The 13,213-nt window shown below is 45.5% G+C and overlaps 1 protein-coding gene across 1 annotated transcript in view; it reads left to right on the top strand.

Moving 5' to 3' along the window:
• The window catches only part of LOC122789775 (probable global transcription activator SNF2L1), a 2,109,210-nt gene that overhangs the window by 1,185,118 nt on the left and 910,879 nt on the right, over nucleotides 1–13,213 (top strand). The gene's annotated exons all lie outside the window — the stretch shown is intronic.

Below are 13,213 nucleotides of genomic sequence, written 5' to 3'. Positions count from 1 at the left end.
GGGGGTAGCTCGCTTCCCATTTTCACCCCGATAACGCCTTCTCTAATCCGACCCCTGGTTTCGGAGTTTCTGGATCCGAGAGGTGCTGTAGTCTGGGGGGTCGGCCCCGATGGTACCGGGTACTTCGACACCAGCCGTTGCCTTGAGCTCGTCGGACCAGTCTAGTTCGGATTTGAGCAGCTGTTGGAGCAGGAGCCTTGGTGTTGAATCTGAGGGGTTGGGATTTTCTCCTCTGGTGCCGATGTTGTCGGGTCACAGTCCTCCCATCTGTATTTCGGCTCCTTTGGGCTCAACTCCGATCCCCTCATCAGATCCAGGCTGAGCAGCTTCCTTACTAGTCTTCCAGGAGGCTCACTTTCCCTTGGCTTTCAGCGTCGTGGAAAGGGCTCTCTCCAGTGGATCAAGGCCCCTGACCATCTCCTCGGATTCCGCCCTGACTGCCTCGGCTCTGGGTGCAACTTCAGCCATTTTGCCCATACAAGGACAGCCCATGCTCGATGTGCTCCAGAATGTTCCCCTCGTGAAACCACAGATGGTTTGCGAGTCCTCTCTGGAGAGCCCTACCAAAGAGGTGCCTCACAAACAAACATGCAAAAGGAGGCACCTGGACTACTCCCCAGAGTCCCTCACTGAGGACACCAATTTGAAGGAAGGGGAAGGTTTGCACAGATCACCCACCGACGATGACCCTTTGGAGACATCATGGAACTCCTGCAGCAGTGGGGGGGGGGGGTTGGTCCGCCCCCAAACCTTCCTCTGATGAGTTGGTGTGTCTGGAGGACTTCAGCACGGGGCCCGTTTACCTCCTGGGTGTGAACCCCCCTCACGGATCCCTTGGTGGACCTTATTACCACCCGGGCTTGGAAGGGACCGGACACAGTGAAGCCAATCCCAAAGCATCCCGACAAGATTCTGAGTCTTCCTGCAGACAGACCTAGTTGGAACAAGGGGTCCCCAATAGACAATGTGGTGGTAGCTCAAGAAAGTTTTACGGTCCATTCCCCCCTACTGAGAGTCCAGTATGGTCTAGGAAAACAGACGTATGCTTCAGCTACCTTTTCCATAAGGAAACTGAATTATTTGGCCCACGTTACTGGACTGCAGTGCAACCTGGTCAAGGAGCTAACTTGAGTCGCCCCCGGAGTCCATGTCACCGGAGAAGAAACGCATATTCTCCGCGCAAATTACCACTCTCAAAGCAGTTTCTAATATGTCTATGCATCTCAATTCGCATGCCACCGAAGGAGCGGCTAGGGCGGCCGGGTCCGGCGTTTCTATGTAGCGACATGCCTGGCTCAGGCTATGTCAGTTCACGGAACTCTTTAAGGCGTCTTTTGCGAATGCCCGTTATGATGGTTTTCCTTGTTTGGGAAGACAGTTCTCGAGACTTTGTTCCAGAGTGAAAAGGACGGGAAGACACTGTTTGCATCGGGATCCGCTTCTCTAACCCTCAAAGATCCTTTTCCAGAAATTAGCAGTGGCAAAAGAAGATATGGTTCCGGAAGTCTCAGTATTCCTGGGACACTCAGGACTCATCTTCCCCTAGAGACAGAGGGGGACCAGACAGAAGCTGGCCCAGAGGCGGGGGGGGGGTCCGAGAGATTTCGGGTCTCGAGAACCATTCTCGAACAGGCCTGCGCAGCCGTGAGGGGTTGCCCAACTGCTCTGTTCTGGAGGCAGTCGGGGGTTGTCTTTCATTGCACCTGAAGGCATGGGAGTCCATGTCAACAGACAGTTGGGTGCTTCAAATCATATGCAGAGGTTATACTATTCATTTTATGGTTCCTCCCATTCCCCAAAACACCTCCCGGACATACCACCCATGCAAAGGGAGGCAGCAGCGTTCGAAATAGAAAAGCTGCTAAGGAAATGAGTCGTCCAGCCCGTCCCTCGACATCAGTCCAGATCGGGCATCTATTCCAGGTTCTTTTTGGTGCCAAAAAAGTTGGGGACCTAAGGCCTATTCTGGATCTTTTCACCCTAAACCTGTCAGCTGCCAAAGAGAAGGTCCAGGTGGTCACTTTACAGTCCATCCTGCCTTACCTACAGGAGAATGACTGGATGTGCTCAGTAGATCTCCAGGATGCGTACTACCATATAAAGATGCACAGACGCTCCAGGAGGTTGCTGCACTTTTTGGCTAGGGGCCAATCATTATCAATTTCGAGCTCTACCCTTCGGTCTCACCACATCCCTCAGGGTGTTCACCAAGGTCATGGCAGTAGTAGCGGCTCACATGAGGCTTCAGGAAATACATGTTTATCTGTACCTGGATTATTGGCTCCTTGCTGCTTCCACCAGGCATCTACTTTGTCAGGCCAGAGACCATTTCCTGTAACTGTCAGAATTTCTGGGAATTACAATCAGTATATCCAAGTCTTCTCTAAACCCAGTTCAGGTCTCTAGACTACATTGGAGCAAGGATAGATACGTTGCAAACCAAGGTTTTTCTAACTCCGGAGAGAGTTCAGAACTTGTGACTCCATGTGTCAGTGATCTTTCAGTCTCATCTTCCTTCAGCCGAGGCGGTGTTACAAAGCCCTAGGTTCCATGGCAACCACCATTACTCTCTTCCTTGTGCTCGACTGCATATGCGGGTACTTCAGTGGACACTAGCGGTCCAGTGGTCATTATTAGATATGCCATTGATGCATCCTCTTCATATAAGCAACGCTTGCAGGATGTCCCTCCTCTGGTGGATACACTCCTCGGAACTAGTCAAGGGACGAACATTTATTGCAATCCCTCCCCAAGCCACGGTGACCACGGATACCTCCCTGCTAGGGTGAGGGGGGCATTGCAGTGGCAGGACAGTCCAAGGCACGTGGTCCCTGAACGAGACCAAATTGCATGTCAGTGTTCTAGAGATGAGGGGGGTCTTGTTAGAGTTGCAGACTCTTCATGCCTTTCTTCCTCTAGGGACCATTGCAATTCAGACAGATAACATGTCAGTGGTCTGGTACATCAACAAGCAGGGAGGAACCAGAGTTTACCCACTTTGTTGTGAGGCCATGAGAGTGTGGGAATGGACGATCTCCACCAGCCGTTTTCTGGTAGCAATGCACATTCCGGGTCGATCCAACATATTGGCGGACAAACTGATCATCTCTGAATCCTTCTGTAGCGGAGCAGATCTTCCTTGAGTGGGGTCAACAGTGCTGCGATCTCTTCGCATCTCCTTCCAATGTGAAGTGCAGCGAATTCTTCGCTCTGATCCCCCCACAAGGTGAATCCCCCAGGGACACTCTCGTCCATTCATGGCCTCCCGGTCTTCTTTATGCTTACCCTCCACTACCTGTCATACAAAAATTCCTCCAGAAGGCTCACAGGTTGGTGAGCAAAGTTATCCTCATTGCCCCATTCTGGCCTTGCCAAGTCTGGTTTCCCTGCCTTTGGTCTCATCTGATAGTTCCTCTATGAATCTTGGATCCCATACCGGATGTCATCTCACACCCTTCGAGAGTCCCTCATCTAGACCTGGTCAGTCTGAAGCTTACAGCATTGCTGCTTCAGTTCCATTAATTGCTAGGACTCCCGGTCTGTCTTCTCCAGTCAAGACTATTCTGGTGGCAGCTCATAAATCGTCCACCAGAAAACTATACCATAGCAAAAGGAAGCGTTTTTCCAGCTGGGCTTCTCAAAGGGATCTGGATCCTTTCACAGCTCCTGTCCCAGCATTCCTTGAGTTTTCGGTGCACATTTTCCAGCAGGGTGCTAGCCCATCTGCAGTAAATTTTAATTGGCTGCCATTTCCAGGTTTCATATAGGTGAGAACATGGCTTCGTTAGCTTCCTCCAGACTTTGTAAAACCTTTATTAAAGGTACCTTTCTCTTGAGGCCCCCGGTTAAAGATCCTTCTCCTCCTTGGGATCTTACCTTAGTTTTACAAGCTTTGGTTGCTCCCCCTTTTGAACCGGCTGCTTCTGTGGATCTAAAATTTTTGTCGTGGAAGACAGCCTTCCTAGTGGCCATCACCTTGGCTAGGAGAGTGTCAGAACTCCAGGCGTTATCTGTCAAACTTCCATATAAGATTTTCCATAAGGACAAGGTTTTACTTCGTACCAATCCTTCCTTTCTTCCTAAAGTTGCCTCTGAAACGGATATCAGTCAGACGATCAATTTACCTTTCCAAATTTTCAGAACATACCTTTCCAAATTTTCAGAACAGGGGTGAATATAAATTGCATTTATTAGGTGTACATAGGCAGCTACGTTTCTACTTACATAGGACTAAGATCTTTTGCAGGTCTGAGTAGTTGTTTGTGTCTTTTTCTACACCCTTTCTGGCCAAACCGATTTCTAAGGTAACCATTGCCAGATGGATTTCCCTTTGCATCCTTCAGGTTTATAAAGACAGAGGCGTGTCACTTCCAGGCAGGATAAATGCCCATTCTACCAGGTCCATGGCTACGTCAGTGGCTTTTTGATCTAGGGTGTCTTTGGATGATATTTGTTCGGCGGCTACTTGGTCCTCATCTCACAACTTCATTTCTCATTATAAATTGGACATGATATCTAGGGGGAGAGCATCCTTTGGCTCTGTGGTGCTTCGAAAGATCCTTCCATGAGGGCCACCCAAGAGTTTGGTAGCTGGGAACTCTGTCCCACAGGTCGATGATCAAATGAAGACAACTACTTCAGATAAAGAAGTTATGTACTCACCATAATGTTCCATATGAGTAGTTGGACTTCATTTGTCATCAACCATCCCTCCCTCCTTCCCCCTGACCTTCTCATTATGTTCTTCTTTGGTAGCCAAGCGAGAGTGCCTAAGCTGCTCTCCTGTTCTTCAGTGTTAGTAAGGTATTTCGGATCAGGTTTATGTGTATGGTGTAGCAAACTCGATCTGAGGGAGGAAGGAGATGGAGGGGTATTATAGGTAAGGGGAGGAGCTTGGAGCTTGGATCAGATGCTGGTAAAGCTGCCATCTTGGACCTGATCCGGATCCCATTCACACAGGTTGATGACAAATGAAGTCCAACTACTCACATGGAACATTATGGTGAGTACATAACTTCATTTTAATATCCTAAGCATTGCAATGTGTACTAAGCAGTTAGATATGTTAGAAGTGGAGAGCCACTAATTTTAAAAGAGCAAGATAGATTGAAAGGGGGTGGGCACTTTTAAATTCTGGTTCTATGGAATACAGTGGGATGGCCAATAAATTTAAATAGTTGAAGGGGAGTGATTTCAGAAAATGATAATTTTGTGCTTACTCAGAACAGCCAGTGAAAGGGGAGAGGGAAGGAAATATGTGGTCAAATTAACATAAGGGATAGGCAACTAGAAAGACAGTTGTGTTTAAGAACACAACAGCAGCACGGTGGGAGGCTGGGAAAAATGTATAAAATTTCTGTGTGACTCACAAGAGACATAGCTGTGGTCTCTTTGCATGTTTTAATATGCAATTAAAATCAGAATACAACTAAAACACAGTGTAAAGAAAACAAATCACGGTATAGAAAACAGAAGAAGGCAATAAAGTAATACAAAATACAAGAAAACAAAAGCAAACTAACCTTTCCATCACAGCAAGTTGTGGCAGAGTTTGGGTGAGCTTTTCCAGTATGCAAAAGGTATCTTCTTTGGTGGATTCATTCAGACAAACTCTCAGAAGGTTCTCCTGTTGTCCGCAGCTATGGTGACCACAGACATCTCACAACTTGGGTGGCAGGGGGCATTTCTTGGGAAGGACAGTCCAACATATGTGCCCCCCCCCCCCAAGAGGCAAAGACACATCTCAATGTCCTAGAAATGACAGCATTTATCTTAGCATTGCAGGCCTTTCAAGACACTGTTCCATCCTGGCCAGTTGTCATTCAGATGGACAGTATGTCAGTGGTCTGGTACATCAACGTATAGGGAGGAAACACGTCTTATCCACTTTGTTGAGAAGCAGTTGGACTGTGGCAATGGGGAATGTCTTTCTTTACTTTCTAGTCTCAACACACATTCCATGGAAATCCAGCGTGATTATGGACAAGCTAAGCAGGTCCATTCTGATGCTCCACAAGTGGTCTTTCAATGTCAAAGTGGCAGAGAGAATTTTCCGTCAATAGAGCCAGCCATTCTGTGACCTATTCGTGTCTCCTGTCATCAACAAGTGCAGCAGGTTCCTTGCTCTGATCCCTCCAATGGGGGAGTCACTGAGAGATGCTCTAGTCCATGATTGGTCCTCTGGTCTCCTTTATGCTTTCCCACCATTACCTGTAATCCCCAAATTTCTACAGAAAGCTTTCCGGTTTAAGAGCACAGCTATCCTAATTGCCCCCTTTTGGCCTCATCAGATCTGTTTCCCCTTTCTCTGTCCTCACCTTATACATCCGCCCTAGATACCGGATCCAACTTCAGACCTCCTGTCTCACCCGACAGGGATGACTCATCCAGACTTAACAGACCTCAGTCTGATTGCATGGTTTCTACATTTCCTATGATTGCAAGACAGCTCAAGCTGTCCTCCCCAGTCCATCATATCTTGTTATCTTTTCAAAAAGCTTCTACTAGAAAGATTTACAAAAGCAAATGGAAGAGATTTGTTTTCTGGGTCCTTAGCAAGGATCTGGATCCTTTTCCATTATCTGTGTCATCTGTCCTTGAATTTTTGGATTCACCTTTAATGAAGGTGCTAGTTTTCAGCTGTTAAAGTTCAGTTGGCTGCCATTTCTAATGTACACCTGGACAAAAATAACTGTACCTTAGCTTCTTCTAGACTATGTAAAGCCTTTCTGAAAGGAACCTTTTTACTTAGACCCCTGTTAAGGGATCCTACTCCTCCTTGGGATTTAAGTGTTATGCTTCAGGCCTTGACCTAGACTGCCTTTGAACCATCAGCCAGAGCAGATCTAAAATTATTGTATTGGAAAACCATTTTTCTGCTCACTGTCACGTCAGCTAGGAGAGTATCTGAAGTCCAGGCTCTGTCTTCTAAACCTTTTTGCCTGACATTCCCACAAAGACAGGGTATATTTGTGGACCAACCCATCTTTTTTGCCTAAGATAGCTTCTGTGTCCAACTTAAACCAGGCCATTAATCTGCTAGTTTTCATTCTAATTTTTTTCAAATAAGAGTTTGTGCTTCATCTGCTGGGAGCACATAATCAACTTTACTGCTATCACCATAGATTCAGAAACTTCAGGAAAACTGAACAGTTGTTTGTTTCCTTCTCTCCTAACAGAAAGGGCAAACCAGTTTCAGAAGTTCAGTTGGCCAAATGGTTAACTGAATGTATCTCCTTTGTGTGTGGTAAAAAAAAGTTTTATCCCTGCCTAAGCGTCCTAGATCTCACTCCACATGGTCTTTGGCGGTCTCTTCAGGTTTGTGGTCAAGGGCTTCCTTAGATGACATTTGTGCAGCTGCAACTTGGACTAATTCTCACACCTTTATTGCTCATTACAAATTAGATTTGATTTCCAGGAACAGAGCAGCCTTTGGCTCTGCAATACTCTGGAATATTCTTCCATGAGAGTCACTCAAGGTTTCAGTAGCTGGGGACTCTGTTCCCTCAGTTGAGGAATGAATGAATGAAAAGGACAACATCAGATAAAAAGTTATGATATACTCACCATAACATTCCATCTATGTTATTCATTTTCATTCTTCCTCAACTTCCCGCTGACCTGCCCCCATCCTTTGCTTCTGGAAAGATCCAAGAGTTTTTACAGGAGCTTCTTTTCCTTGTTTGAGCTTCAGCGACCTTTTTCCTTTTTTCCTTTATAGAATTCCTTAACAGGTTGTCCCTTTATTTACAGGGGCAGCAAACTCAATCTGATGCATGTTAGATTGGTGGGGCATTATGGGTAAAGGGAGGAGCTTGAGAGTTTTGGGTCTGAAAATCTAGTAGAAGCGTCCGAATCAGATACCAGTCTCAGATCTCAACCCATCAGTTGAGGAAAAGTGAAAATGGACAACTCAGATGGAAAGTTATGGTGAGTACATAACTTTATTTTTTTCAGACATCATTACTTGCATAAAAGATTGCTAGAACGGAATCCAAGTTTGCATTAAACTGTACCAGAGTTACTGTGTCAGACACTATAACAAACACACTAACCAGCAAGGATAAAAAGTCTGTCATAGTAAAACAGTATCAAATGTATCAAAGCAAATACCATGTAGACTTGCTCAGTGATATGCATAAACTTTAATGTCAGTAGACACATAAAATGGCTAAAAAACTAAAACAAAACAAACATAAAACTAGTGGGTTAGCGCTTTTGGAATAAATCCTTCTTCAGATCACCATTAACATTAATCTGCTACTATTTAAAGACACTTATTGACCAATCAGAGCTACAGTTTGAGCATCCGTCCCTTCAAAATTGGTTTCAGTGGAAGAAATCTGTTCAGTCCAGGAGCTTTATCAGCCTGAAGGTTCGCTGTCCACTGAACCTCATGTGTTCAGTTAAATTATTCAGATCTCCACTACTTTTATTCAGTTTACAGTTCTGCAGCACAGAAAATAATAAAAAATATGTGCAGAGTTCTTTTTAATGCGCTAAAAAAGTGCATTATATCTACTTTTCAATCTTATATCACTTAGCTGTTGTAGAATGCACTCTTTCAAGCGCTGATTAGTCTTTCCCACATAGAAGCATGTGCAGGTGTCACATCTCATAGATTCATAGGTGTGTAATAGGCTAATGGATTTGGGGCCGTTACAAGTATAGTCCATAGGATTACCATGGCATCATGCCACCCGACCGTAGTTCCCAGTGCCTTTGTTGACTATAGCCACTGGAGTGATCCTGGGGGTGAATTTTCTATTTCCCATCCACTCATCAAGATTTCTTTTGAAGAGGGCCAGTGAGGTGTTCTGCTTGACATGTATGGGAAGTCTATTCCATAGCATGGGCAGTCTCTGGGTTATGAATCTGTCCCTCCAGCATGTTCTGTTGGTTGTGATAATGAGATTGAGGTCTCTGGAACTTGTGGTGCGGAGGGATTAGGATTTCTTTAGATGTAGCATTTCTAACAGAGCTGAGTCAGACATGATTTTGTAAGTCAAGCAGAGATCGCCTCTAAGTAGGCGATATGAGACAGAGAATACTTGGAGTTTTCTTAGTCTGTATTATATAGGACAAATGTTTAAGGTCTAGGATCCTCTTTGTGAGGTACTTTTGCGGCCTCTCCAGTTGTTGCAGGTGTTTAGTGAGGTACGTGCCAAATGGGGCATTGTACTCAATGATTGGCCTAATGAGGGAAGAGTAGAGGGAGACAATGACCTCTTTCTTCCTGGATGCAAAACCCTTAGTAATGAGATGTGCCACATAGAAGGACTTTCTGACCAAGGTGGCAATGTGGTGGTCAAAAGAGAGTTTGCTGTCAACCTGTGTTCCCAGATCTCTTATAACGCCTTCTGTGTTCATTGGACTACCATCGATGTGGTAATTCATGGGAACCGGGTTTTTCCCAAAGGGGATGACAACACATTTTTTTGGCATTGAGCTTAAGTGACACCAGTGGTTGGTCTCAGTGAGGCCTTTCTGTAGGATGTCAACATCACTTGGGGCATTAATAATAGCTCCCAACTTGCAATCACCTGCGAACTTTGTCAGACAGAGGCCCTTTGTGTAGGCCTGGACTTCAGAGAAGTAGATACCAAACAGGAGAGGACCCAGGACTGAACCCTGTGGGACTCCACTCGTGACTGGTCGGCAGTCTGACTTGGAGTCAGCTGCTTTCACACTGTGGGTTCTACCTGTGAACCAGTTTTCAACCCATCTAGTGATATAGGGGTTGATGCCTAGCTTAGTGAGTTTTTATATGATTTCTGAGTGGGGAATGACATCAAAGGCCTTGGCCAGATCAAGGTAGGCTGTATGAACCACCTTGCCTTCATCCACAGCTCTGGTAACTGACTCAAAGCAGTTGCCACGTTGAGCAGGCATGATCTACCCTTCACAAAACCAAACTGTGTGGGATCCAGAGTTTTATAGATTCTCTATATCCTTGTTTATTAGGTCCATGATTATGCATTCCATAGCTTTGCATATCAGACTCGTCAGGCTAATGGGGCTGTAGTTCCTAGGGTCTGTAGTCGCTCCTCCTTTGTGGAGAGGGATGACTGTAGCAGTGCCCCATTCGGTAGGGACAAACCCTGGGGTGAAACTGTGATTGAACAGGGCACACAGGTGAGGTGCCAGTTCACTCTGTAGTTCATGTAGAACACAACCAGGGATATTGTCATGCCCCATAGAAACTGTATTCTTGGACTTGGACAGTGCTGTTTTAACCTGTCCAGCAGTAATACTGTGTGCCTGGCAATCTACTGGTATTGTGACTGGTCCCTTGGTGGGGAGAGAGGGGTAAAGTTGGCACTGAATCTGTCAGCCAGTATATTGGCAATATCTGTTGGCTCGGTGTAGGAGGTATCATTGTGCAGTAGCTCAGAGCAAATCTGGGTACTGCCGTGGAGATTTTTTACATAACTATAGAAGGCCTTATGGTTTTCTTTACTGGCTTCTGTAGTTCTGTTTTCATAGCTAGCTTTAGAGGATTTGATGAGGGATCTGAACTTTTTTGAGGCTGAAAGGGAGTTTTTCCAGTCTTGGGACTTCACCTTATTCCGCATCAGTTTCCTCCTTCTGTTGTAGAGTTTGTTTATGGCAGGGGATCAGCAGATTGGCTTCCTTTTTTTGCAGGAGAGTGTCTTGGTTCTGTTGGGTATGGCGAGATCCATACATTTGTGTACGTGTTCTTACAGTGCATTGGTGTATGATTCGGCATTCATGCAGCTGATCTCCATTTGCATGGGTGCCGTGAAGTTAGCCACCTCTGTTTTTAGGAGTCCAAAGTTAGCCTTGGAGAAGTTTTTCATTGTAGTTACCTTTGTGGGGATGGGGATGGGAGGGGTGCGGATTTCCAAGGTGATTAGTTTGTGGTCGTATCTAACCAGGGAGGAGTTGACTACTGGTGTAGAGCAATGGTCACACATGTTAGTAATGACCAGGTCAAGGATGTTGCTACCTCTAGTGGGGATAAGAACGAGCTGGTCCAGGGCATTGGAATTAATTAATTCCAGGAAACGTTGGGCAAGTGTTTTTATGTACATGAGTAGTTTTCTCAGTTACTGGAGGGGTAGTTGAAGTCGCTTATTGTGAGAGTGTTAGGATGAATCCTAATATTCTCCAGGGTGCTTAGGAACGTGGAGTGTGAGTCTTGGGACATGGTTGGGGACCTATAGCAGGCTACAACCTGAATTGCTGTCTTACTCAATGTTAGCTGCACCTGAAATATCTCAGATGAGTTATGTTGGGCTACTAGAGCCTTGACCCGTATGGAGAAGCCCAGGGGTGACAGATGTAGGCCATCTCTGGCAAAGCATCGAGGTCTATCAATCATGTCATTCCAGGCAGATACTGGATCCCCTTAGAATGACACCAGAAACATAGCCAATTGTTGAAATCAATCATTTTCTGCTTGTACTGTGGTATCATTCTGGGTGATGGTAGGATGCTGCTCAGGGCTAGGGTCATACCTGCCTGGGCTACATAATCCGAGAGCTCCTCCATGTCTCTTTTCATGTAGTCCAGGGAGGTATGTCTTAGGTCATTTACACCCACATGTACAATGACAGAGTCATATTTGTACCTGTTGTTGAGGGACCTGAGTGTGTGCGTTATGTGGCAGATCCTGGCACCTGACAGGCAGCTGAATGTTACTTTCTCCTTATTCAACCTAGTGAGTGGGACGTCAGTGTGCCTCACTATCGAGCCACCTATGACTAGTGTGTTGGGCATGCTGTTTTGCCTTAGGGACATTGGTTGAGTGGCACACTGTTTAGGAGAGTTATGTGTCTAGTGTGCTTTGGTGGCTGAGCACATTTCTGCCTTGGAGGTCTCTGCTGTTTGGGTAGATTTTTATTGAGAGCATCCGCAAAGGTTGGTGTGTGGTTTGTGTTTTTTGTGTGAAGGCAGTGCTGGTGTGTGTTCTGGAGAGCTGTGTGTTCCATGTGGTGTGGTGCAAGTGTTGATCTTCTCCTCTTGACCAGCTATTCCAGTCTTGGCTGGAGAGTGCGTGGCTTCACATTCGGATATATAAGTGCATATCTCGCAAGTCTGAGTGTTGGGAGGTAAGAGGAGAGGGTTCTCAGTGTACATGAGATAGTTGCTACATTGCCTCAGGATGCCCAAGTTCACCAGGTTAATAGGAGAATGCACAGGGAACTGAACTTTAGACATGCCTGGAGGGGTGGGCATTAATAATAAGTCCTGGTGCTGTTTCCTTGTAGAACATTTAGTGCTGGCAGCACTTTTGTGTGCTACAATAATTGCTGCAAGAAGTCTGGTAAAGTGCTAGACTAATAAGCTAGTGAAAGTGCCGAAGAGGAGAGAACTAGTAGATCTAAGGGAAAAAAATTAAAGAGCAGATTTTGACACCCGTCAGAAGCTTACGAACAGTCCTAGATACAGCAGATCTTTATCTGGACTAGACTAGGTATAGGGAAAGGTGTGAAACAAGCGGAAATGCAGGCTTTTAAACCAGAAAGTTGAAAGAGATGGAAAAACTGCCCAAACGGCCAATAAACTACAATTTCTGGGTCAGAAACCACAACTCTTGTGGTAGATAGGCTACTTAGTGCTTACCACTCCCACTGATAAGCTAGAAGACTTCCCTCCAACACAGAAAGCTTTAGGGAGCTCAGAAGCTTACAAACAGTCCTGGATACAGCAGATCATTATCTGGACTAGACTAGTTTCAGGAAAGGCAGGAAGCAAGCTTAGAGTTTTTTTTTTTTTTTGTAAAGTGGAAAGGGAGAAAAGAGGAGCAGAAGATAATTCAAGGTTAAGAAACTAAGTGGGTTGGCCTTCTCAAATGTTCTCTCTGTATTAGGTAGAATGAGCTAATGACACTAGACTGGGAGGAGTGCCCCAGGTCAGATTTACAGTAGGGGCAGGCAGCTGCAAAGCCACCAAGTATAAGAACAGGATACCAATAGGGAGGGAGGGGAGGAAACTAAGTCAGTTATAGGATACATTCCTTGGCAGGAAGTCAGAACAAACAAACACAGACAGATGTTTAACAAATTAAGAAAATTTCCAGTTAATGCCTCACACACAGTGAAACTAGCTAGAAAAGATTTACAAACAGTGTGACAGTAAAAACCTTCAGGCCCTGTGAGGCAGAAAATTTTAATACAGCCATGCAGATTAGTTTATAGCTAAAAATACAGTAAAAATTATGCAGCAGACAATAAAAGTGCTACAAATA

Source organism: Protopterus annectens, chromosome 15.part0 (genome assembly GCF_019279795.1).
Source record: "Protopterus annectens isolate FY-2018-M chromosome 15.part0, PAN1.0, whole genome shotgun sequence".
Taxonomy (NCBI): Eukaryota; Metazoa; Chordata; order Ceratodontiformes; family Protopteridae; genus Protopterus; species Protopterus annectens.
This window is presented reverse-complemented; position numbering and strand designations above follow the sequence as displayed.